General features: G+C 47.2%; 1 long non-coding RNA gene across 1 annotated transcript in view; it reads left to right on the top strand.

Moving 5' to 3' along the window:
• The window catches only part of LOC140709932 (uncharacterized), a 28,202-nt gene that overhangs the window by 3,268 nt on the left and 1,431 nt on the right, over positions 1–23,503 (top strand). The window lies entirely within an intron of this gene.

The raw sequence follows: 23,503 nt of genomic DNA, 5'->3' as shown, positions 1-23,503 counted from the left end.
CAAATCTGTTTGTAAAATTTTATTTTGTCATTTATTAAATTTTTGTATAATTAGTTGCTACATTGCAGGTGTAGGAACTTCCAATATTAAGCGTGATTACAAATACTTCAGTTTTCATGTCTTTTTATTAATAGTCTAAACTTATGAAATGCTTTGTGCATTAGTATTGGTAACTATTTTTAGTATGAATTATTATTTGAAAAATGTTAAGAACATAGCTTTCCCATATTATTTATCTTTTCGAGGTAGAGTCTCACTCTGTCGCCCAGGCTGGAGTGCAGTGGCATGACCTCGGCTCACCACAACCTCTGCCTCCTGGGTTCAAGTGATTTCTCCTGCCTCAGCCTCCTGAGTAGCTGGCATTACAGGCATGGGGCACCACGACTGTCTAATTTTTGTGTTTTTGGTAGAGAAGAGGTTTTACCACATTGGTCATGCTGGTCTTGAACTCCTGACCTTAGGTGATCCACCTGCCTTGACCTCCCAAAGTGCTGGGATTGCAGGCATGAGCCACCACGCCCAGCCTATTTTACATACAGGGTCTTCCTCTGTTGACCAGGTTGAAGTGCAGTGGTGTAGTCATAGCTCACTGCAGGCTCAAACGATCCTCTTGCCATGGCCTCCCAAAGTGCTGGGATTACAGGCATGGGCCACTGCGCCTGGCCTGAATTGTAATAATTTTACAGTTTGCCTCAAACAAGGGCTGACATCTGGGCAAGGTCTGCTGCGGGCCTCCCACATGCAGGCAGTCTCTGTGCTGCGCCCTCCACCAGCGCTGAGGGCCACTTGCCCACAGGCACCCCTCTCCTTTCCCGTCTGGGGAAGGCCAGAAGTGACTTTTGAGGTGACCTGAGGGACTTTGTCTGGAAAAGGGTGTGAAGCTGAAGCTGATGGCCTCAGTGCCCAAAGGGGAACACTTCACACTGGCGTTTGGAAGCCACAGGCCTGACAGTGGGTCCTGGTCTTGGGGGTCTCAGTAACCTGGCCACCCATTCCCCCCTCACCTAGCAGGCTGCCCACACCCCCTTCTATCTGTCTGTGCTCAGCCAATCAGGCAAGCCAAGGTTATAGCCCTCCCTGCCCTGGGCCCTGGCTCCATGAAGCACCATGGGCCTTGGAAGACCTCCCCAATTCATCCTGTCTCCCCAGTATCTTCCGCCAAGGCAGAAGTTTCCCTGGGCCCCTGCTCTGGCCGCTTCCTTGGCACAGTTTATAGCTGTGCCTGACACAGCCCACCTACCTGGCTTCTGTCCGAAACCTGCAACCAGGCCATGTGACAGCCGCTGCCTGTGCCCAAACATCCAGCCCCACCCAGGAGAGCCAGACACTCACACAATCTCACCCACACATCCTCACCTGCCTGGCCCTGCCGCGCCCCCACCCCACCCTCCCTCTAAACCTACTGGGGCAGCAGCTTCCCCTACATTCCTCTTGCTCCACCTCCTTGAGCTGGTTCACACACAGATTCCCATGCCCTTGGCAGGTTGGTCATGGCCCTGGCAGTTCTGAGGACAGGATGGGTACAGGACTGTGTGCACCATAGAAAGGTCAGGGAGTGCAGCCTCCTACTCTATGCCAGCTGCCAGCCCCTGGAGCTTTCCAGGCTGATGGGGACAAAGAATGCACCAGAGGGGATGGTGACCATTGTCCCCGGGTTAGTCCACCATGGGACTGATGGGAGGTTCACAGATGTACTGAGTGCCCTGTTGCATTGGTCCTCAGGGGCAGGTGCTGAGATGGAGTTAGGAGAGCAAAGGAAGGGAGCTGGGCATGGTGCCTCATGCCTGTAAATCCTAGCACTTGGGGAGGCCCAGGTGGGAGGATTTCTTGAGGCCAAGAGTTTGAGACCAACCTGGGCAACACAGCAAGACCCTGTCTCTACAAAAAAAATTAAAAATTAGCCAGGCGTGGTGGCTGTATTCCCAGCTACTCGGGAGGCTGAGGTAGGAGGAACAGTTGAGCCTAGGAGTTGTCAATAGAAATCAAGTGTCGGGATATTGAGAATAGCATTATAATGAGGGTCCAGAGTATGTTATTAATACTAATGGTATAATTTTGAGCTTCTGATATATACACAAGCATATGTATAGCTACACCAGGGATTGTGCTCAAGATTTGACTTATATTAGCTTGTTTAAGCCTCTTCCACACACTGTTTGAGGCAGGTACTATTATTACTGTTTTATGGATGACAAAACTGAGAAGCAGAAAATTTAGGAAACTTGCCCAAGATCACACAGCAAAGAAGCAGACACCAGAACCAGAGCCCTCGGCTCACAGACTTCACTGCCTTCGCTCCTAGGCTCTCTGTTACTCTGACCATCTCTCAGCCAGGAAGTCACTCCCTATGGTTAAATATTTCTATTCTCAAAACATGTGAGAGAGGGAGCCTTGAGATGTGTTACCTAAGCCCTAAGGGTTTCTCCTACCATTTCAGAGAGAGAGAAGCTTTTCTTTGCCCCTGAACTGTGACAAAGAAAACAGGAGGAAACAGCCATCAGAAGAGTAAAAATCTCTTATCTTCGCAAATAAGAATTCACTGTAACTGAGCTCTTTTGCATGCAGCGCTGGGAAAAGACCTTGTTTTTTATTCTATCAAGTTCCCCATTTAACAATTTATTGAGAACCTGTTGTGTACCCGATGCACTGCTGGCATTGGGCATGTAAAAATCAGTGTAGCATGGTCCTTTCTCCAAGCAACTCAATCTACTGCTTGGTTCTCTTTTCTGGATCATTTTAATTATGCTTCTCCTTTAAGTAAAGGACAGAGAAGTAGCACTGAGTCAGATTTTTGCCACTAGTCTTATACAGGTGACCTATTTTTCTTAATGCTCCCCACACATGGGATATGAGCCAGCTGAGCCCAGAAACCTCCCAGGCTGAGAACGTAGTGTGGCACTTCAGCACATGAGACTGTGCAGGAATCGATAAAACTGGCATGTTAGCCACAGAAACCCTGCCAAGCGTTCGGGAATAGAAGGGGTGGATAGATTTTCCTAATCTCATGGATATCAGGCACCAGGCAGCCTTGCCCCTGGAATGGAGACATCTCAGGCAGGGGTTGTCACTGTTCCAAGCTCCCCTTTGATGCCATTTTGATCCTGGGTGTAGAGTTGCCACATGGAGAGAGAAACCACCAGAATATATAAGTGAGAAAGGAATGGAAAGATGGACAGATGCCTAGATAGATACATAGATACTTTGCTGAAGTCTGGGACAGTGGAACGTAGGAAGAGAACCTCAGATAGGGAGAGAACAGTAGGTTGATTGTGGTAAAGGGAAGGCTTCACTGTGTTATTCAATATACTTGTTGAATTGTTTAAACAGTATGTATATCTTTATAATTAAAAGAGAATTTGGGGCCGGGCATGGTGGCTCGCACCTGTAATCTCAGCACTTTGGGAGGCCGAGGTGGGTGGATCACGAGGTCAGAAGTTTGAGACCAGCCTGGCCAGCATGGTGAAACACCATCTCTACTAAAAATACAAAAAATGGGTTGGGTGCGGTGGCTCAAGCCTGTAATCCCAGCACTTTCAGAGGCCGAGACGGGCAGATCACAAGGTCAGGAGATCGAGACCATCCTGGCTAACACGGTGAAACCCCATCTCTACTTAAAAAATACAAAAAACTAGCCAGGTGTGGTGGTGGGCACCTGTAGTCCCAGCTACCCGGGAGGCTGAGGCAGGAGAATGGCATGAACCCGGGAGGCAGAGCTTGCAGTGAGCTGTGATAGCGCCACTGGACTCCAGCCTGGGCGACAGAGTGAGACTCCGTCTCAAAAACAAAATAAAACAAACAAACAAAAAAACTAAAAAAGAGAGTTTGGGCTTTAGAATAAGACTAGAGTGTGAAGCCTGGCTTCCACTATTTCTGAGAGCTATGTGACTGTGGGCAGATTGTTTCAGATCTCTATACCCTCAATTCCCTTGTTTATGAAATGGAGGTCATGGGGATTGAATGAGATTAAGTCCTGTATAAAATGCTGAAGGAGCTGTCAATAACATCAGCTCTTTATAATTATTAATAGCATTAGGCGAGGCTGAGAGTCAGCTACAGAGGAGACCTCTGTGGGCAGAAGAGAACCACAGAGGAGGTAGCTAGTAGCAGTAGAGCCGAGCAAGGAATGGGTTCCATTTAATGCGGTGTCAAGTGCCCCCTTATTAGGGAGATGCACCTCCCTCCCTTCTCCACCTGCCAGCACTTGTTTTCTCCTCGGGAAACACCCAGGATGGCAAGCTTTGTATACGGTAAGGTGGCTAAGAGCATGAGCCCTGGCTTCATTAGTTTTCCATTCTAGCTGTGCCACTTACTTGCTCTTAGTCAGGTTCCTCACCTGTAGTATGGGAATGGTAATTGTATCTACCTCAAGAGTTGTCTTACCAATTAAGTGAGTTAATGCATGGGAAAGGCTCAGAAGAGCCTGGCACAGAGCAAGTGATTTGTAAATATGAGTTTATATTGTATACTCTGATTGTAGAGTAATCCTAAGACTTTCGAAGACCCTGAACACCCAACATTTTATCAAACATACTGAAAGTCACCCACATTTCATGTTAATTATTATTATTATTTGCTGTAGTATGTTTAAAAGAGGTTTTAATGATTTTGCTTGTGGAAGTGGTTGACTGTGACTAACTCATAGCTATGAGGCCTTAGCAATCGCTGGACATGTTTGAAATCCCTTTCAAAGTGAGTAATTCTAAGGAACAAATTGTTTTTAAGTGTAATACAATTTCTATGAACATCAAACTTAACAATTAATGATGTTTACATAACTTTCCATTATGTAGACATTTAATTAAACTTTTTTTTTTTTTTTGAGACGGAGTCTTGCTCTGTCGCCCAGGCTGGAGTGCAGTGGCTGGATCTCAGCTCACTGCAAGCTCCGCCTCCTGGGTTCATGCCATTCTCCTGCCTCAGCCTCCCGAGTAGCTGGGACTGCAGGCGCCCGCCACCTTGCCCAGCTAGTTTTTTGTATTTTTTTAGTAGAGACGGGGTTTCACCGTGTTAGCCAGGATGGTCTCGATCTCCTGACCTCGTGATCCGCCCATCTTAGCCTCCCAAAGTGCTGGGATTACAGGCGTGAGCCACTGCGCCCGGCTTAATTAAACTTTTAACTATTTCGATTTTTCAGTTTTCTCTTTTTGTATTTTGAAGCCAAAAAAAAAAAAAAAAAAAATGTGTTTCAGACCTCAGGTAAGGGAATAGATGAAAGTGGTCAGCCAGGGACCAGAAAGACCTCTTGGCCAGCCTCCTGAAGCTGTGGTTCGGCAGAACCAGGCAGCGCCTGGGTGCAGAAGGGACCTGTAACCTCATCCACCCCTGTTCTTCCGTCTTATGAATGGAATAACTCATGTCCAAGAAGGGGAGTGACTTGCCCAGAAGATAGTGTAATTTGATTCTTAAATGCAGAGTCCTGAGCCCTTTCATACTTGTTGTTGTTTGTTTGTTTTACACGTTCCAAGATGATATTCAAGGAGTGGCTCTCAAAGCCCAGGGGAGTGACCTCATGAGAGATGAAGGTAGCTGATGTGGGAAGGCTCGTACAGGTCCACCTGGGCTGCACGTCTGTGTAACTCAATGACCAAATCGACAGTGACTTGAACCCGCAGCCAGGGGAGTGTGGGTGAAGTACGAGCAGACGTTTCCACCAGCTGTTAAAACCTAGCAGGGGCATTAGGAATCAATCGCAAACTGTGCCTCCTGTGACTTGGCAAACCTCCATGAGGAAGGTTCAAGGGAGGGGAAGAGCAGTCACAGGTCTCCACCAGCCAAGAGTAAATCCGAGCAGAGAGCTAAGCACTTTTGTGCCCTCTGGAGCAAGGCAACCCCATAACCTTGCAGAGATTTGGGAATGATGGAAGCTGAGGAGCTACATGGCCGTGTCAGGAGGATGAAGAGATCGCCAGGCAGCTGCCATCAAGTTAGGATTCAGAGTGGTCCTGGAGGAGAAGGGGAGATGCCCCTGCCCAGGACCACACAGGACAGAAAGGTGTCTGGACAGTGCCAGGCCATGTTCAGAAAGTGAAGGGCCTTTCCAATAGGAAGGTTATGGGCCCAAACACTGAGTGCCTCTGTGTGACTGGCATATTCAGTAAGTGTTAAAGGAAGGGAGAGAGAAACTGCGAGGGAAGAAAGGAGGAGTAGGAGCACCTGGACAGCACGTGCTGTCACTCTGAGGCTCCTCCATGTCTACAGTTGGTGGCTTCTACCTTACATCTTTATACCTTTGAATTGGACGAAATGTATTTTCTCTTGGTCATTAGGGCACTGATGCACAATTTCAGTATGACCTTGTTGGTTCGTTCCACCTGGTTGTTAAGGTTCTGGGGACTGTGTATGAAGCAGTATCATGCAGGAGAAGAAGGCAGGCAAACCTGGTTTCGAATTCCAGCCTCGCCACTGTGTAGCTGTGGAACCACAGAGACATTCTGTAACCTCTCTGAAAGTGAGTTTCTTCATCTGGGCAATGGGCACTAAGAATTTCTGCTTCCCAGGGCTCTAGCAATGTGCTAACACAGTCCCTGCTACATCGTAGCAGAGGCCCATTAGAGTTCCTTCTCATGTCTCATGGTCAAGGTGGTCTTGCCTGAAACTAAGACATAGCTCCTTGTACTGTTCAAGTCAGAGCAAGCCAAGTGTGCTTTGGGCAACTAATGTGCCTAAGCCTGAGTCGTGAGAGGCCTAAAAAGGAACAAGGCGTGGCTCTGGACCTCAGGGAAACAGAGTCAGATGTGGGGGAGACATAGATTTGAAGGGAAAAAAAAAAAAAAGAGCACCAGGCTTGAGTTCTGGAGTCTAGGTTATCTTCCTGGCTTTGCCACTAATTTGCTAAGTATCCTTGATGAAGTCACAGTAGTTCTCTGAATCTCAGTTTCCTCTTCTCTCCTGCAAGGGCAAAACTTGATGGTCTCTAAGATTCATCCTGGTTAAGCAAGTGCTAAGCTGCATGGCACAAATTTCAGATGCTTCTTTAAGTGTGTCCAAGAAGAAAATTCTCAGAGACGTTTGGAGTGCCTGGGAGCAGCTAGAAAAAGTTCGGGAAATGATGCCAAGATTTAGCCACAAGTGATACTGCTAACTTAAGAGTCTGCCCCTGATCTCATGGGGTCTTAAATTCTTCCCTCCAGTCCTTCTCTCTTGGGTTGTATTAGAAAGATCACTGAAGTGACCTTAAGCACAACAGGTTGGATTCAGGTTAGATTTAAGGAGGGACTTCCAAACAAATGCTTTTGAAGGATGAGCTTGTAAGTGAACAGAGAGAAGGGCATCGTCTACTTTTTAGAAGCCTTAAGATGCTGGGTACAAGTATATTTTGCATTCCTGAAAAGCTGTGTGCTAAGAAAATAGATTGAATCAGTCCTGCCTAAAATGCACTGGAGTGTTCACTATTTAGAGGCATGGGGCTGCCCTTAAATTCACCTGTTTATAAATACAGCTTTGTTTAGCCCGGTTTTTAAGGTGAAGGTTCCCTAGCTGGATCTCTCTCACAAAAAGTTCAAATGTGATCTTTCTCAGAAGCTGAGAAATAAATTCAGTTCTTTCTCAAGGTTGCTTTCCGATCTGTGGGTCCAGGAATGCATCAAATATAAGGAAAATGCTTATGATGTTTCTGTATTGTCCAACATTCCTGGTTTCTGTCCCTGGAGGACCTGCAGAACCAGCCGTCTCTTCCTTGCGTGTATCTCAATCGTGAGCACCAGGCCAAACCACAGGAGCAATACCCCTGCTCTGAAGAGTTTTGTCTGGGGCCTACTGGGTGTTGAGTAGAAGTCGGAATCTGATTTGACTTCTATTTACTCTGCACCTTGTACTTTGCAGTAACAAGACTGTCAGTACCATGAGGGCAGGGACTGTGTGATTTGCTTCTCATTGCTTGGCACGGAACGGGTACACAATAAGTGATGATGAATGAATGAATGAATGAAAATGGACACATCAATTCTAGTTGACTTTCTGGCCTTTGGCCGGGTACTTAACTGCTCTGAGTCCCAGTTTCTGCATCTGTAGCATGGGGGATAGTAAGAGTTCCTGCATCGCAGGATTGTCATCAGGATTCAATGAGACAAAATATACAAAGTACTTAGCGCATTGTTTAGAGCGTAATAGGCACTCAACCAGTGTTAGCTTAGTATTACTTTTTCTATGTAAGATTATGTTGTCCTTTCCACAGCCCGGTAAGGGGTAGTATACCATCCCCACTGAACAGATGAGAAAACCGAGGCTCAGAGGTGTCAGTGACTGCCCGAGGTCACAGGTGGGACTGGGACTCCTTGGTCTGTCCTCTTTCTACTGCTCAGCAGTCTGGTGAAACTACAGAAGGACTCATTCCTGCTAATGGGGCACTAAAGGCAATGCACGAGGAACTCTGAGGAGTATGTGGAAATTCTCCTGGGTTTTCCAGCTCCCGAGAGTACCCTGGCTTTATGGGGTGAAGTCCTTTGATTGTCTCAGGTTCCTGATCTGTTCATGACCCTGTTAGCCCAAAAGCTGGCAGAGCTGCATGTGGTGCTACTGTTCCTTTTGTCTCCTTGACTCTCCCCTGCTCCTCACCTGCATCGCCTTACGCGTTTCTGATTTCCTTAAACATGCCTATTTGCAGAGACACACTGAGCTAAGCCGCAAGAGTGGAGGTTTCCAGTGGGAAGTCCACTGTGAGGGAATAGGGTGTCAGGAGAGGTCCTGCCAGCTCATCCTGACCAAGATGCTCGTATGCTGTGCTTTGGAAAACACAAGCAGCGCAAGAACATTTAAAATTCACTCAGTGGGTATTCTCCCTTTGTGGAACCGAGCAGACATGAGTGCAGGTGTGGAACATGACGTCCATATGGACATAGAAGGACAAAACACAGTCTTTGTCAACTTGATTATCTGCCCTGTGGTGAGAAATGAGGGCCTGGCTGAATGGAACACAGGGAACCTGGAAACTGTTTTGCAAAAAGAGGCATCTACCCCATTGACACTTTACTGCACTACTAATAGCAAGGAGCTTGTGAATCTATTAGATACGGTCTTTGCTGCCTTTCATGATTCTAAGCTTGGATTTCTGGGGACAGTGAAAAGCCCCAAAGGTGGGAAAAGCAAGAGGAGGGCAAACAAAGTCTGCAAATTCCATCATCCGAATAACAGGGCCGAAGGTTTAGAGTGTTCTGCTTGAAAAGCTTGTGTGCATCTTTAAATTATAGCTTTCCATACACAGGGCAGCTATTCCCTTTAGCCCAGCCCCCTTTCCCTCTTATTAAAATAGGGCAAAGGGGTGCTTATTTTTCCTGGGTTTCTTTTTTGGTATGAATTTACAAAATGTGGTTTAAATACTGATTTTATAGGAACAATGTCACATTTTAAGATTCAGTGTTAGGCATGGAGCTCTCTTAAAGATTGTTAAGAAAGAATTAGTGCCAGGAAAGAAGCTGGTGTGCAGCAGTGTCCAGCAGTAGAGGCCATTCAGACAAGATTGTTAAGAAAGAATTAGTGCCAGGAAAGAAGCTGGTGTGCAGCAGTGTCCAGCAGTAGAGGCCATTCAGACAAGATTGTTAAGAAAGAATTAGTGCCAGGAAAGAAGCTGGTGTGCAGCAGTGTCCAGCAGTAGAGGCCCTTCAGACAGGAGAGGCTGTCATTCATCGGCTGCCCGGTCACCCTCATAATTGGTTGAGGGCAAAGGGGTCTCACCTTTTCATGCTTGTCTGTTTTGCCAAAAATACTTAAGATAATGGGGGAAAAATCTAGTATGCTTTGTTTCTCTGAAAGATAATGTTTTATTAGCCTTAGCAACTCATGGTTGGTTAAGGAATGAGGCAGATTCCTAGAATCCAAATCAAACAGCTCCCATTAGTAAATTACTGACTTATAAAATATTTAGGCCTAGGACTGGGCAGAAACAATATATGAAAATGTAGGTAGCATGGCAGAATATTCTGATGAGTAGAAATCATGTATAAAAAGCCCAAACTGACCGGGTGCGGTGGCTCACGCCTGTAATCCCAGCACTTTGGGAGGCTGAGGCAGGCAGGCCATGAGGTCAGGAGATCGAGACCATCCTGGCTAACATGGTGAAACCCCTGTCTCTACTAAAAATAGAAAAAATTAGCCAGGCATGGTGGCGGGTGCCTGTAGTCCCAGCTACTTGGGAGGCTGAGGCAGGAAAATTGCTTGAACCCGAGATCGCGCCACTGCACTCCAGCCTGGGTGACAGAGAGAGACTTCATCTCAAAAAAAAAAAAAAAAAGCACGTACTATTCCAAACAACTCTGGGGGAATCAGAAGATCCAAACAACGTTAGGGGAATCAGAAGATCATTCTGCAGAAGCAGAACTAGTGCGATGGCTTTATGTTACTAAAAACAAGTTTATGGGTCAACATAAGGAAGAACCTTCCAACAATTCTGATAATCCACAGGGTGAGGGAATTTCTGATTAGGTAGAGATTTCTCCCTCTCTGGAATCTTGCAAGCAGAGGTCACTGGATCTTTTATTGGGAATGCATCAGAGAGGATCATGCGTAAGGGTGAGTGTTGAACTAAAGGACCTTAGAGAGTCTGTCCAGTTCTGAGGCCCCCGACTGTACGTTACTTGGCCTTGACTAGATACTTTACTAACAGGTGCCATCCTAGTTATTCCACATCCTTAGAGTAACTGTAGATACAGAACGATCTGGAAGTGGTTCTGTGGAGACCAGGTAGAATGCTCAGAGGGCAAAATAGGAAATACAGTAGGATGGAAAAGTTTGGCCAGGAAAAGAGGAACAAGCATTTTAGAGAGCTGAGCCTGCATAGTTGGAAGGAATGCAAACAGCTTGTTTGGTCTCTGTTGAGGTCCAGATAAGAGTAAATAGGTTAAATGAAATTTAACCAATGTAAAGCTAGATCATCAGAGACAGAGTGTCAGATCTCAGGCTATCAGTCCCTCAAAGAATTGTCTTTATCGAAGGTAGATGAGGGAAGGGTCAGGTTGAGCAGCATTTTATGCTTTTGTGAAACTGATTAGGGCAAGGTCTGCCCTGCCTTTCTTAAGTTCTTTTATAAGGACCCATGATAAATTTCCACCAGTGCATAGTTCCAGAGAAGAAAATAATGTGGTTCCTACAGAAAACTATGTATGCCTTCCATGTCAAAAGGTAAAAACTGTGTACATTGGTACCTTTTATTTTCTTACGTGTTAGAGAATTCAGAAACAGATCCTTGGGTATTTATATCTGCTCAGTTATGGTGCCTGAAAGGTGCTGTTTCTGCTGCTTGTAGCAGATGAACTCTTTCCAGGCCATTAATAATATTAATATGTCTTGTTTTTCAGCCTGCCATTCATCTCACATCTTTTGGGAAGTGAGTCAGCTCAAATCTCATATACTCAAGATGATATGGAATAAAAAAACTTATTGATTGGAAAGAAACATGAGGCTCTAGGATAGGTTTTCAAGGTGGATTAGAGGATTTCTGTCACTTAAAATGATCAATAATGGAGGGCCAGTCATCTGACTCCACATTCTTGGCCTTCATTAGTCACCGCTACTGGTGGTGTGCTGTATTTGAGCCTCTATATTGTTGTCCCTTCCTCGCACAATCCGTGGGTTTAGTTTCCATGGTTTGTTACTTGCAGTCAATTGTGGTCCAAAAATATTAAATGGAAAACCCACAGATAAATAATTCATAAGTTGTAAATTGTGCACTGTTCCGAGTCATGTGCTAAAATCCTACTCTCTCCACCTGGGATGTGAATCACCCCTTTGTCCAGTATATTCACACTGTACAGGAATGCATGTATAGGAAATATCATAGTATATAGAGGGTTCAGTATAGGCTGTGAACTGAATATGTATACTAAGGTCCGTAGTCTATATGGATTCACTCTCCATGGATTCGGGCGTCTACTGGGAGTCTTGGAACATATCCCTGAGGACTAAGAAAGATGACTGTAACTGTCAAGGTAAACACCCCAGTATATTACATGAGTGAGTGATGGCCGTGAGACACTGTTTATGTCAACCTGGTGCCCATTTGCAATTTCATGCATGTAGGCAGATCAGTCATATGTCCTATAGTTGTCATTGGCCATAGATGAGGGGGCATAAATGAGTAGCCCCCCAAGGGCAATTAACAGATCATCATCATCTCTGATGTTTCCACACCTAGGATAAAGGCTGTCAGAGTTCTGGTATCTGTGAAGGTTTGTGGAATTAAAAGGAATGGAATATAATTGAAGTGACTTGAACTGCACTGAAAAGAATTAAATTGAATTGCCTAGTCTTGCCTTGCATCAAGGGAATGTCTTACCTTTGCTGGCTCATCAACTCTAACAACAGAGCAAGAATAAGCATAGCATGCTAGAGTGCAGTGGCGCGATCTTAGCTCACTGCAAGCTCCGCTTCCCGGGTTCAAGCCATTCTTCTGCCTCACCTCCCAAGTAGCTGGTACTACAGGCGCCCGCCACCACGCCTGGCTAATTTTTTGTATTTTTAGTAGAGATGGGGTTTCACCGTGTTAGCCAGGATGGTCTCGATCTCCTGACCTCATGATCCGCCTGCCTCGGCCTCCCAAAGTGCTGGGATTACAGGCGTGAGCCACTGCGCCCAGCCTAAACGTGTTCATTTTAAAAGTATTGACTGTGCACCTTTTACATCCAGGCACTGTGTTTTATGCTGGGAAAATGTGATGGACTAAGCAGACATTTCTCTGCCTCGAGGAGCTCCACCTAAGGAAAGGACACAAGCACTAAACAAGTCTTGCATAAATAAATATCTATTTAAAATTGTGACAAGTGCTAAGAAGGAAACTTTAAATAAAGTTTTGTAAGAAGAATAGAAGCAAGACCAGGCGCAGTGGCTCACGCCTTTATAATCCCAGCACTTTGGGAGGCCGAGGCGGGCAGATCACTTGCGGTCAGGAGTTCAAGACCAGCCTGGCCAACATGGTGAAACCCTGTCTGTACTAAAAAATAAAAAACATTAGCTGGGTGTGGTGGCGGGCGCCTGTGATCCCAGCTTCTCAGGAGGCTGAAGCAGGAGAATTGCTTGAACCTGAGAGGCGGAGCTTGCGGTGAGCGGAGATTGCACCACTGCACTCCAGCCTGAGTGAAAAAGCAAGACTGAAGAATAGAAGCCAGAACCTACTAGAACAAACCAGTTTGTCCACCTTGGAGAAAGCCGGTGTGTCGGAGTGGAGTGGTGGCTGATGAACCTGAGCTAAGAGCTTCACGCTTTATTGTGGCTGAGTAGAGATGTGAGTGATAGGACTGGGTTTTTAGAAAGTCTACTCTGGTTGCTCCCTGGAGGGGAGGGAGCAAGATTGGAAATGGAGGACAGTTAGGAGGCTCTTGCTGTAGGTTAAGGGAGACATGATGGTGGACTGACCTGGGGTGGAGAGAAAAGGAGAGAGTCTGGCCATGTTATAGGTGCAGTCAGAAAGAACTTGGTCAAGAGTTGGATGTGGCCAGAGAAAGTGGTAAAGATGTCAAAGGTTTCCATAGAGGCAGCTGGAAAGTAGGGGAGGATGAAGGTGCCATTTCCCAAGAGCAAGAAGAAAACCAGGTTTGGGGTGAGTGAAGACGTGCAGGTGAACTCCAGCCGAGCATCTTGAGTTTGAGATGCCTGCGGACATGCCACCTGGAGTTGTCAGACAGGTAGTTGTGTCTGTCACTCCATCTGCAAGAATGTGCTGAAAGCCTGATATGTGTCAGGCCCTGTGGTGGGTGTGAGACGAAGAGGTTAGACAAGATTCCTAACCTCTAGGAACATAACTGTCTATTGTTTGAAATGACCTGTTGGAAATACGGAGACAAAAAGTAGGGAATGATAAAAACCATGAGAGAGAGAGGAGGAAATAACTCCTACCATAGGAGTTGAAAGGGGAAGGAAAGCTCTTTGTTTCGAGATGGCAAATGTCAAGATAGACATCAAAATGAGAAAGCATATTGAGGCCAGACTGGGGATGAGGCAGAATTCTCCTTGCCCAGAACAGAGAAAGCCTTAGCTCCCCTGTTCCTGCCTGGCTGTATTCTGCAAATACCCCTAGGCCAGGTGCGGATGGGAAGTGGAAGGGTGAGGGTGGAAGCTCTAGCTGGGCCAAGGCCAAGGGTGGGAGAATTGACATTTGGATGCTTAAGTGGGGCTTTGGGACTGTCTTTACAGTTACAGCTCCCATCCCTGAAATATCCACTGGGTTCCCCTGGAATATGTGTATCAGGAAACAACGCCTTCCGCTCCTCTGCTCTGTGTTTGTTAGGTGCTGTCACCGAGAGAGTCTGGGAGGGCCTGAGGATGCTCTTCGTAATGGTGCCTCTTTAAAAGGTCCAGCTGGGCTGGGTATAAGTTTATGTCCATGAACTGATGAGATGGATGATGACAGATCCCTTATTTTCTCTAAATCAAATTAAATCCAACCCACAGCAGCCCTGACCTGACTTGGCTGGCATTGACAGGAACTCAGACTCACCTTCGATTAGGCCTCCGTCTGTCCGTCCCTGCTCCCTCCTGATCCAGAGAGTCATACAAAAGTCCCTGGGGACCTATGCTTAACAGTGCGTTCATGGTGACTCCTCTGGTCCTAGGCACATTGTGGTCACTGCTGATATTCTCCTTGTACAATTGTGCATGTCCCTTAGAGCTGGAGGCTTTGCTGGTTTGGTAGTGCTGGGCCCAGGGGCCAGCCATCGTAGGGGCACTTACACAGCCATTCCCCTCCAGGTCACATCAAGGCAGGAGTTACTGATCTTTGCTACCCCGAATCTTAACCCACCCCCTCACCCAGTCTTGGGAGTCTCTTTTCACCCCTTCTTTGCTTCAGTTTCTGCCTCTTCCTCCCTACCAGCAGCATTTGTTCCTCTTCCTTCACCCTAGCATCATTCACTCACTAGAGATGCTCTCTAAGGCCCTGGCGCTTACCTTTGAGCACCCAGCAGAGTCCCTGGGAAGGCTGGTTAAACACAGACTGCTGGGTCTGCCCCCAGATGCTCTGATTCAGTGGGTGTGGGGTGGAGCCTGAGAATGTGCATTTCAAACAAGCTGCCTGCTGCTGCTGCTGCTCCAGGGCCCACAGAGAGAACCACTGCTCCAAGGGGCAGGAACAAAAGTCCGACCCCCGTGGAAGTGGCAGGATAAGATGGGGGAGAAGGGGAGGAGAATTACAGGAAGGTTGAGCTACAAATCAATATTTCCACCAGCTTCCCTGCCATCCACCACCATGTGTTGAATGATGAAAGTCTGCTGACCACAACATGATTCAGATGCGGATTTGGGGGAACTCGTCTGTGTGCAGAGGGAGACCTGGGGGAATTATGTTTTGTGCTTTATCCCCGGTGACCATACGCCTTTTCTTAGCCTGGAGTACAGGACTTCCGATTTGGGGCTTCCAGACTGTCCCACATCTGGCAGTTTCCAGAAAATGGTTCCACCCCCATCCCCAAGCTCAGACTGTAGATTTCTTTTCTGTTGCTCCGGCCTGTCACTGAGAAGACTCGAATCTGCAGAATGTATGTGCAAGTAAAATGTTGAAGCAGCAAGGGAGAGGCCTGGGAAGGGGCAGCTAGACGTGGTGAACTGTGTCAGACAGGTGGCCCACAGGAGCTGGCAGCCCTCTGACCAGCTCTTCTGCTGGGAATAGAAACCCAGCATCTCTGCCTGCAGGGCTTCCTTTTGTCTCTTTTCTCAGTCCCCAGAGACAGGGCCACCCTTGAAGGGCCGGTGGTCAAAGATGGTAAGCCAGAAGTCAGCCCTTCTGCCTCATCTCCCTGTAGCCAGTACTACTGTGTGGTCAGGCTGGAGCTGTCCTGACTTCAGATCTTACTGGTGCCATGTACTAGCTGAGTGTGGTTTTAGATGTGCTGCCTCTCCCCTCTGAGCCAAAGTGTTCTCATTTATAAAAGGTGGATAATAATGGCATGTACTTCACAATGTTGCTTGGAGGATTCAAAGGGGAGCTGCTTGTGAATTGCTTAGCTAGTATCTGGCACACAGCACATGCGCAAATAAAGGTGCGTCTCCATCACTCATGACTGTTATTCTGTTCTGGATGTTGGCATTCGTATCTTAGTTTTCCTCATGGACCAGGAGCGCCTTGAGAGGAGGAGCCAGGTTTGATTCCCTTTTGAATCATGCCATTCCATCACCAAACACCTGTTGAGGTCCTACTGTGTGCCACTTACTGTGCTCGGGGCCCATCATCCACTGCTGCGCATAGTGTGTGTGACTTGATGGTTAATGAGTGAAGGGGACGACTGTGGAGAAGGCTAACAGAAGATAGATTTTATTGAATACCTACTGCGTGCTAAGACAGTGCTGCTTAAATTTCCATGGGCCTGCTACCCACCTGGAGATCTTAGAATCCGATTCTGAGTCTTAGATGTGGGCCGGGGCTTGCGACTCTCCAGTTCTAAGGAGCTGCCAGGTGATGCTCATGCTGCTGGTCTACAGGCCACACTTTGAGTAGCAGGATAGAGACTGCCGTGCATTATGTTACTTATTGCTCGCCGAACCTTACGAGACGAGCTTAGAAACGAGAGTTTATAGAGATTAAATAGCTTAAGATCACACAGCTGACTAGTGTTGGAGTCAGGTCAGCATGCCTCATTTTTGTCTACTGAGCTCACTCACCCTTAAGAGCAGTGGTTCCCAGTGTTGCCACGTATTAAGATCACCCAGGGAGCATTCAACATCCCGATGTCAGGAGAGCTGGGTGGCAGATAATTCTAATGTGTGGCAGAGTTTTAGAACCGTGGCCTCAGCGCCCAACCTCATCCGAGGAACAAGAAAGGAAAGGAGATTAATTTTGACATCGAATTTCAGGTACCAATTATAGACTTCCAGAATTTGGAGGTCTGGGTCTTTTTATGATGTTACAGATGAGGAAACTGAGGCCTATGGTGGTTAAAAGGTGCACCCAAAATCACTTAACTCATTGATGGCAAAGTTAGGACTAGAACTCAGGCCTCTGGGCTCTCACTTTTGACGTGGTTCCTCTGCTGGAGGAGGAATCTAGGGACAGAGTATCCATTGGAAAGGCATCTCCATGCTTCTCCACCAGCTGGGACCTCGGAGACTCAGAGGAGACCTAGGATGAAACCGGGAAACATTCACCGACCTCAGAAGAGCAGGAAGGTTTCCTTTGCAATATTCCGCCAATCTTGAAATGGCAGTATGCAACAGAACATACCTTGAAGTTCTAAGGCCTTTAAAATTCCAAGATGAAACATATAATCCCATTTTGGTAGTAGCATAATTGGTGGCTTGATTGAGTGCAATAAGGATTTACTGTTTTAATCATAACATAATGTACATTGGTTGTGTTGGGGGGATCAGACCCAACGCGAGGTCATGGGGGTGATGAAGTCCGGTGGAGTCAAAGGACTGAGGAAAAGACAGTTTGAGAGACAGTGGGACCAGGCGGCCATCGCGGATGTGGAGGCTGCGAAGGTCCGGAGCTCAGGAACCCCAGACTATTTATTGGTGATCAAACAGAGAAACAGGTGGTGAGAATGTGGGGGTTGAAAGGGCAGGTGCAGGATCTACAGCTGTGGCAGTTGCCCATTTATATGGAACATGTTCTGCTACTTGAGATAATGGGAATACAATCGATCTAGGAGCTTAGGAGGGCAAGCAGCAAGGAGCCAGCAAGTCCACACACATTCCAAAGGCCACGAGGGGTTTTGTGCCCTGAGCCCGGGAGTCTTACGTGCAGGCCTACCTCAGCTTCTCCCAGTACTCACCTGCTTCAGGCCCTACCTCAGCTTCTCCCAGTACTCACCTGCTTCAGGCCCTACCTCAGCTTCTCCCAGTACTCACCAGCTTTCCGCACAGGTGGGTTGCTTCATTACAAAGATAGAATGGGCTGCAAATGTGCACAAGGTTATTTTTTTTTTGTGGGGGGGTCAAGGGAAAGGCATGACTCAGAGTTAAATAGCCCCAAATCTTAGCTATGCCTGTGTAGCTTTACCATATAACCCATTGATAACTTAGTCCTATGGTGAGCTGGTATGCTTCAGTGTAACCATTTGTTGAGCACTTATTCTGTGAGCAGAGTGGCATTATCCACTTAAGGGATGTAATCACATTTAATCTATATACGATCCCCATGAAGTCAGCATTACTTACAGAGGCCTGCACAGTAGTAATTGGAGGAGCTGGGATGCAAATTCAGCTGTGGGTGAATTCAAATCAGCACACTCAGCATAGGAGCTGGTTCCATACCCTTATATTACAGGTGAGGACCAGACAGGAAAAGCAACCCATCCTGGGACACAGGGACAGCAGGTGGCAGGACGGAGCTGAGACTGTGGTCTCCTCACTCTGGGACCAGTGTTGTTTCCTACTACGTCCGTGGAAAATACGGCAAGAAAGAATGGCCAGTACTCCACATGCTGTTCCCCTTTCTGCTCAGGCTCAAGCCATCATGCAGTGAGGAAGTTACTTTCCGTACAGACCAGGCTTGTCTAATTTTTTTTGAGGAACCTATTCGATTAAAGAGAGCCCTTCACCAATCCATGTCCCATCAAATTGACTTAAATGAACACATGCTACGTAGATACACTTTCCCAGTCTATGTCCCACTGAATCTTCCATCTGAGATCATACTATATATCCATTCATTGAGCAAGCAATGGTGAAGTAACTCCTATGTGCCAGGCACTGTGCAGGTGCTGGGGATAAAGAGATAAGGAGAAAGTAGGACACTGAGCCAGTCTCTGCCTTCCCAGTCCTGAGGTCGACAGATAAGGTGAGTTCCTGAAAACTGCCATCATTGCCTTGAAAGTGATATGCACAGGGACACGAGAGCTCAGAGGAGGGCCCCCGTTCTGCTAGGAATGGAGGAAATCCCAGAAGCTTTTCCAGATGAAGTGATTTCAGATACGGGCCCTGAAGTTCAGTAGAGGTGACTAGGTCAATCGTTAAAAGGTAGGTAGGTGTGTGTGTTGGCTCAGATGGAGAACAACGCTTCTGGTAAAGGGAGCAGCATGTGGTCAGGCTGTCAGTGGTGATCAGAATGTGATTTGGATATGCAGATTGGAGGGGAATTAGTACAAGTTCTGTGTGGCTGGATGGTAAAGTTTAAAGGGAAGAGTAGGAAGAGTGGAGGAAATGAGGCTGAAAAGGGAAGAGGGGCCAGGTCATGCAGGGAACTGAACACCGTGCTAAGAGGTTTGAATTTTGACTCTCTGAGTAAGTGGGATCCATTTAAGTGGGAGTGAGACTTAGTCTCATTTCCATTATAGAGAGCTCACACTGACTGCAACAGGGAGAATCGATTAGAGGGACCAGAGTGGGAGGCAGGGGGTGCATTTAGGTAATTTTTTTTAAAATTTCAAGACAAATTTCTAAATCCCCAGGGCTTGGTGATTTATTGAAAGTGGGAGGAGCAAAAGAAAGGGTGGAACAAGGACTATGGCTGGATTACTGCCCTGGCCAAAGTGGCTGGGTGTGAGAGGAGCACGAGAATGAGGAAGAAAGGTCTGAGGGGAAGGATCATGTTGACATGTTAATACGAGCCGCCCGTGGGGTGGAAATGTCCAGGAGGAAGTTGGATGCTGGATGCGTACGTCTGAAGCTTGAAGGAGAGAAAACCTTCCTAGAATCCTCTTTACTTATCAGAAAAGACCCCAACGCTGACAACAGTTTGTAATCTCATGATCAATGGCTGAAAGAATTAGAGCTTGACCCCAATTGTAGACTGGTGGTTTCAGCTTGTCATACGGCTCAGGGCACTCGACTGAGCTTCAGCATCCCTGTGAGCACTGGGACAGCTGAGAAGATCTTTGTCCTTTAAAACCACAGCAAATAAGGCAGTCCTCTTAACCTCTTTGATGGGAGTCCAGCACTCCCTCCTTGGTATATTTTTACTGAGTGCTTTCTGTGTTGCAGGCATCGAGGATACAGGATTGGGAAGAAGTTTGCTGCCCTTGAGTGTCTCCAGGGCCACTGGGGCAGACACATCAGCGTAGGATTAAGATACCACGTTACAGGCAGAAGAAACTGGGGGTCAGTGTTCAGCGGGTCCAAGTGTTCTTCGACTTCGGCGTGGTAAATACCACTATGGAGTTGGTGCAGATAATTGTGGGATGGTTTTCGTTTTTCATTTTGGTGAATGATGTGCAAAGCTCACAACTGCAGAGAGACTGAGACTTCAACTTCAGCTTCGAAATCTTCACATTTTTCAATTTTATCACAATTTTGACTTCCTCTAGTTATTGGGAAGGGTGCTCCCTGGGTCAGCTCACTTGATGCTGTGTTAATGGTGATGAGCAAAGTAAAAGGAAGAATTGAGTGTGGTTAGAACACAGACAGACTGCCCTGTTCTACCTGGTACCGGGAGAATACAGAAGGCTTCCCAGGGGAAGAAATGGCACTTGTGTGCGTCTTTAAAAATGAATTCTGCACTTCAGGAGGCCAAGGCAGGAGAGTCACCTGAGTCCAGGAGTTTGAGACTACCCTAGATAATAGCGAGACCGTGTCTTTACAAAACATTAAAAAAATAGTTTGATCTGGTGGCATGTGCCTGTGGTCCCAGCTTCTCTGGAGGCTGAGGTGAGAGGATTGCATGAGCCCAACAAGTCAGGGTACAGTGAGCCATGATCACGCCACTGCACTCACCCTGGGTATCAGAGCGAGGCTCTGTTTCAGAAAAGAAAAATGGCCAGGAGACGGTGGCTCAAGCCTGTAATTGCAGGACTTTGGGAGGGTGAGGCGGGTGGATCACTTGAGGTCAGGAGCTCAAGACCAGCCCGGCCAACATGATGAAATGTCATCTCTACTAAAAATACAAAATTAACTGGACGTGGTGTTGGGCTTGTAATACCAGCTACTTGGGAGGCTGAGGCAGGAGATTCTCTTGAACCCAGAAGGTGGAGGTTGCAGCGAGCTGAGATCGTGCCGCTGCACTCCAGTGCAGCCTGGGTGACAGAGTAAGACTCCATCTCAAAAAAAAAAAAAAAAAAAAAAAAAAAAAGAGTTGGACTTCGTTTGTGTCAGCATCCATGGCTTTTGCGAATGCCAAGGAGTGAAGAGAAGTTGAGAGCAGGTGGTATGTGGGAGAGTGGGGAGAATTCTGAGCTGACAGCTCTGCGTGTCGTTCTGCAGAGACAGTCCCCGGAGGGGAGTGGCGGAGGCTGTAGGGAAGAGGTAACACGTGCAGTGTCCACAGGTTCCAGGCAGATAACATCAGTGAGAGAACTCGGTGGGGTGACCAACTGTCCTGGTACCTAGGACTGAGGGGTTTCCCAGGAAACGTCCCCCAGCCGACCAAGATGAGTTGGTCACCTTGGAATGAGGCCCGGCCTTGCCTGCCTAGAAAGGGTCTGCTCTCTCCATGGGGCAGCTCCTTGGAAAGGCTGGGATTGCTGGATCTTCCAAATGTCCAAGAGAAACTGAATATCCAAAATTTAATGCAAATTCTTTTGGTTTTTAAATGTTGACAGCAAATTCAAATGTTTTAGAAACATGATGCTGGCCAAACCAAACATTTCTGTGGGCTGCGTGAGGCCTGCAGTCTGCCCTTTTGAAGATCTCTGGCTACAGTGATGAAAGTGAAGCCTCGCATGTCCCACCCTGTTCCTGCCCTGAGGCTCCTTAAAGCCACATCCAGACGATTTTCATTATGGAGAGTGATTTCGGTGATCAGTCATTTGGTTTTTAATTTGATGTTCTAACCAGATTTGGATGCTGTGCACAGAATGTGATGGACAAAGCGGCAGTGAATAGTGGTAATAGGGACATGCATTCTATTTGTTTTGAAAGATAAAATAATTGCTGAATGGCTTGTTCTGCCCCAAATCTGGAAACCTATTTGGTCAGAAAAATAAGAATGTATTTTTCAAATATCAGCCTTAAGGTTCTTGTATCTTGGGCACCTGGACAGCCCTCTGGCAAAATAAGGCTGGGAGAAAACAATCCCTTTGTGGGAAACTTGGAGGTTCAGGGGACTGCTGTTTGAAGGTGGTGGAGGGTGATAAAGTCAACTCAACACGGTGATCGCATGCCTGGGTTGTAATGTGACTGTGGGGAAACCCCCTAACCCCTGTGGTCCGGGGTTTCCCCATCTGTGTGGCAGGGAGGCTGGCTTGCAGGATCGTTCCCAAGAAGCATCCACCCCGTCAGCTCTCTAACTCTGAGCTTTAACTTTGATGAGACTTTTGCTGGGATTTCTCTGGCCCTGCCAGGGCGACAGAGTCAGGGGAGATTTTGAGGAACAAATCAGTCTAAACAACTTTGACGTCTTTTTTTTCTAGGTGGAATTAGTAGATATAGGGCTTTAATAAGTTGATCTGATGTCTGGGCTCCACCAGGCCAGCTCTCCGAATGGCATTTTTCACTGTGTCACTTGATTTTTCTTTGAGTGTGGCTCAGAATATAGATGCGGGAGCTGGGTGCAGGAAGAAACCTTCAAAGGCAGGGGTTTTGCAGTCAGGGAACTATACGCTCCAAGAGATGGAGGGTAGGGCATGTCGGGGAGGACCTGTATTCGTGCCAAGCTGCAGTGTCACCTTTATTAATGATGACAGGGAGAGGAAGTCTGGGGACTGCAGAGGATGGTCATCGGCAGGTGATACTACTTTTCCAAAGGACAGGGAAGTGGGACAAACAGGACTCTAAGAGGTGAGAGGTGAACAGAGGGAGAGAAAGGCAAAAAAAAAAAAAAAAAAAAGAAAAAAGAAAAAAAATTGAGTATGATGTCATCTGGAAAATGGCAAACAGATGAATCCATGAAGTGTCACTCCCAGAGCAGGGAGGAAGCTTCCAGAGAAGGAGCCAGCCTGCCGGGGAGCTGAGGCCTGAAAGGAAGCACAGGCTGGGTTGGCTTTGCAGTGCCCTAGCCAGGGGTCAGCCACAGCTGGCACGTGAGCCCAGGCGTGGACTTCCACTTTCTTCTGGCCCTTTCTGCCCAGAGCCCCCTTTTGTTTTTTCATGAAAGACATCAGATGGAACGCTGTATCTAGAAGGCTCTTTACCAGAGCTCGTTAATGTGAACCATTGGAGTCAGCTTTTTAAACAGTTCTCTGAGTTCAGCTTCGTAGGATTTTTCTCCTCATGGGGATCAGCTTCATAAAAGCCAGAGCATGATGATTCTGCCAGTTTTTGCTGTGAACAGATGAAATAGTACTCCCTTTATGAAAATGAAGTGCAATGACTTCAGGTAGCTTTGTTTCCAGGCATTCACGGCCGTCCTCATCGTGATCCATTTCCGTGCGCTGTCCTCTTGTGGCCAGCCTGGTTGTTCACTGCTGCTTCCACTGGGTTTTCCCAGCTTCCCTCACTGGGACCAATGCAGGTGTTCACAGCTTTGCACATTGGGCTCAGGCCATGGGTTCATAGCCGTCTTCATCAGAGAAATCCAAGGTGTTCACAACTGTCCTTTCCGGGTGCAGCTGAAGTCGCCCTCACTTGGACCCAGCCCAGGTGTTAATAGTCGTCCTCAGTGGGGTTAGCCCAGTTGTTCACAGCATCTTTCTCGGGGTGGGTTTAGGTGTCGAGAGCCATTCGTCTTGGGCCCAGCCAGCTGTTCATAGGCATCCTCATGGGGGCAGGCTCG

The sequence above is a fragment of the Chlorocebus sabaeus genome, chromosome 23, assembly GCF_047675955.1.
Source record: "Chlorocebus sabaeus isolate Y175 chromosome 23, mChlSab1.0.hap1, whole genome shotgun sequence".
In the NCBI taxonomy this organism is placed as follows: domain Eukaryota; kingdom Metazoa; phylum Chordata; class Mammalia; order Primates; family Cercopithecidae; genus Chlorocebus; species Chlorocebus sabaeus.
This window is presented reverse-complemented; position numbering and strand designations above follow the sequence as displayed.